The 3,542-nt window shown below is 36.6% G+C and overlaps 1 long non-coding RNA gene across 1 annotated transcript in view; it reads right to left on the minus strand.

Annotated features, from left to right (window-relative positions):
• The window catches only part of LOC106728021, a 14,196-nt gene that overhangs the window by 4,452 nt on the left and 6,202 nt on the right, over positions 1–3,542 (minus strand). The window contains exons 2-3 of the long non-coding RNA XR_001364253.1: positions 2,970–3,054; positions 2,289–2,402 (exon numbers count right to left, since the gene is read on the minus strand). This is a non-coding gene — a long non-coding RNA (uncharacterized LOC106728021). The remainder of the gene's footprint in view (positions 1–2,288; positions 2,403–2,969; positions 3,055–3,542) is intronic.

Raw genomic sequence — 3,542 nt, forward strand, 5'->3', positions numbered from 1 at the left:
GTTTCCATCTCTCTCTCCTTCTCCCTTCCTCTCTGAAATCAATAAAGAAATATATTTTTTTTAAAAAGAAAAGAAAAGAAACATCAATGATTAGACAGAATCATTGATCAGCTGCCTCCTGCACGCTCCCTACTGGGGATTGAGCCCTTAACCCAGGCATGTGCCCTGGACCAGAATCCAACCTGGGACTCTTTAGTCCACAGGTGGATGCTCTATCCATTGAGGCAAACCAGCTAGGGCCCAGATGGCTAACTTTAATTCAATTCAGCAAGTATTTATGGACTGCACATTGGGTGCCCAGAACTGTGGTAGATGTTAGGGATATAAGCATATCTAAAATACGAACCTACCAACATGAATTAACCATAAAGCACTCATCTAGGTTAAGTGAACAAACTGAACTCCTGTGTACCTTCATTTAACATTGAACACTTAAAAATTAAATCAGATATTTAATTTAAATATTTTATTTTAAACTAGAGGCTCGGTGCACGATATTCATGCATGGGGAGGGGGTCCCCTCAGCCCAGCCTGTACCCTCTCGCAACCCAGGACCCCTCAGAGGATGTCAGACTGCCAGTTTAGGCCCAATCCCGCGGGCCTAAACCGGCAGTCGGACATCCCTCTTGAAATCTGGGACCGCTAGCTCCTAACTGCTCGCCTGCCTGCCTCATCACCCCTAACTGCCTATGCCTTGGCCCCCCGCCACTACAGCTTCATCTGGAAAAACATCCAGAATGACATCCAGAAGGTCGTTCGGCTATCTGGTCTAATTAGCATATTATGCTTTTATTATTATAGATTTTTATTTTGTTAATATTATTTTTTGTTTTCTTTTTTTCACAGGTAATGATGATCCCTTCATCTTGCTGATACTAGAAACTTTGTCTTGTAGTGCTATGGCTGATTCATGACAACAGAATAACTCCATCAGCGTCTTCAAGGACACTCTTATTTACTATTTCAAGAGAGAAGGTAAATGTTTCTATCCTTTCATCCAAAAGCGATACCAAACTATTAACATACATTTAAAGGAAGTGGTACTCAAGATACATTGTTTATAATCACACTTACAACAAGGTGCTCTGTCAAGAAGCCATTCCTGCCCACCCTATTTCTGTAGAAGGTATTAAAAGGTCGAGTCGACAGTAATATTAATACCAGGAATCCAAGTAAAGTTCATACACTCTTGGCCCAGCTGGCTCCAGCTCACCAAATCAAAAGCTGGTGAAAGGTGAATAAAAGTTGGGGGAAAGTTTTAATTTTCTTTGCTACATTTCTTTATGAGTGAAAGAGGATATAGCTAAGTACTCAATAGTAAAATAATTAAACTGAAGTCTACTTACTTCTCCTGAAAAGTATTGACCCTGCATTTTACAAAGAAGAATGTTGACCTCTAGTTTTAAGAATCTATCTAGCAAATAATCAGTCTGTTTCTATGAGAATATTTAGAGGTTGGATTGTCTAGACATGCACAGTCTCATCCAATAGTCACTAGTTGCATGTAGTTAGTGAGCACTAAAAGTGTGAGTAGTCCAAACTAAGAGTTACTCTAAGTGTGCTTTAACACACTGGATTTTGAAGACTTATACGAAAAAATAATTTAAAATATCTGATTAATATTTTGTTATGTAGATTACATGACAGAAAGATAATGTTCTGAACATATTGGTTAAATAAATATATTAAAATTAATTTCATGTGTTACTTTATTTTAATTAAATATATTTTTATTGATTTCAGAGAGGAAGGGAGAGGGAGAGATGGAAACATCAATGATGAGAGAGAATCACTAATCGGCTGCCTCCTGCATGCCCCCCACTGGGGATCGAGCCCACAATCCAGAGCCCTTGACTGAAATTGAACCCAGGACTCTTCCGTCCACAGGCTGATGCTCTAGACACTGAGCCAAACCAGCTATGCCTCATGTGTTACTCTTTACTTTAGCAGGATATTTTAAATTACATACCTGGCTTACATTATATTTTTACTAACACTGATCTATAACCTACTTTAAAGCAGTAAGGACAATGTTATCACATATGTGTGTAATATGTAATATGTTAGTTTTAATTACATCCTACAAATGGATATTTGAAAGCCAACATTCTGGAAAGGTATCTTACAAACATTTCAAATATCTTTATCTCTAATCTTTCTCTCTAATCAACCCCAGAAGGCTTATGAGGTAGACTGTATTATTGTTCTAAATGTGTACAGCCATATTTTTGGAGTCCTTCCTATTGGATAACTATAGTCCTGGCTTCAGGCTTGGTCATGCGACTTACCGTGGCCAATGAAATGTGAGTGGCAATGACATATACCATCCTGAGCAGATGTTTTACCATCCCATGATCTGCCAACTCTCTTTCTCCTGGGCCACAAGGGACAGCTTCTGCAACCTGAATGAAGATAACACAGAGCAGGGCCACAGCTGACCCTTGAGGAATATGTTACCTGAGTGAGAAGAAAAACTTCTCCCAGAAGATGGTCAAAATTTTTTCCCGGAAGATGGCCAAAACATCTGTTTTCTCTTCTGCACCAAAACTAAGTTTAAGCATTTCCAGTTTGGCAGGTGTGGGCCAGAAATTGATGCAACTCTTCAGGAGAGATTCTAAGAAACTCTAGGTAGAAATTCAATGAAGCAGTCGGTATCTGATTGCTCATTGTTTGTGTTCTCAGCACCACACAGTGCCTGATTCATAGCAGGTGATCTACCAATATTTGTTAAATAAATGAATGATGACTAGGTTTTAATGAGCTTGAAGCTCACATATATTTGGGGACATTCTGTAAGAAAAAAAAAGTCCCACATTCCTAATACAAAGTTAGGTTACAAAAGTGAAAATTTATTTAGACTGAGAAAAAAATATTAACATATTAAAAGATCTTAGGACAAAAATACTACAAATACCATGCAAATCTAGGAAAATAACATGGTATATTTACTAATTAATTGCTTGACTCACCTCTATATTAAATTTTTCCATAGATGTTTTGGCTGCAAACTCTTTAATCTTCTCTTTAGAAGACAACCGTTTGCAAACTTATTTTCTATAGAAAGATCAGAAAGATCATTTAATCTTTCCTTTAGCATGATTGATTGAAAAAAATATTACCAGTAATTTAGAACATTTCCTTTAAGCCTCACACAACATTATTGGTAATTAAAGTTTTTAAATTATTGGCAAATTTGAGCAAACCTCAACCAAGTTTCTTTCATATATGACTGTAATACTATATAAGGGCCTTTCAAATAAGTGTTCTTATGTGGTGAATACATAATATTTGAACTGATGAGACTCATGGTAGTGGGACATTATGAGTTTTATGTTATTTTCATTGATGATTGTATTATATGTCAAGCAGAAAGAAATTTAAATTTAAATATTTTCCCAAAGCATTTATATGATTTACTAGAGGCCCAGTGCACAGATTCATACACATTGAAAGGAAATTAATTAGAAGAAATATTTTAATATCTCTATTCGCCCTTTCTCTATAATAGAAGTGTCAACCAAATTCACGATCGACAATGACAG

Source organism: Myotis brandtii, unplaced genomic scaffold (assembly GCF_000412655.1).
Source record: "Myotis brandtii unplaced genomic scaffold, ASM41265v1 scaffold520, whole genome shotgun sequence".
In the NCBI taxonomy this organism is placed as follows: Eukaryota; Metazoa; Chordata; class Mammalia; order Chiroptera; family Vespertilionidae; genus Myotis; species Myotis brandtii.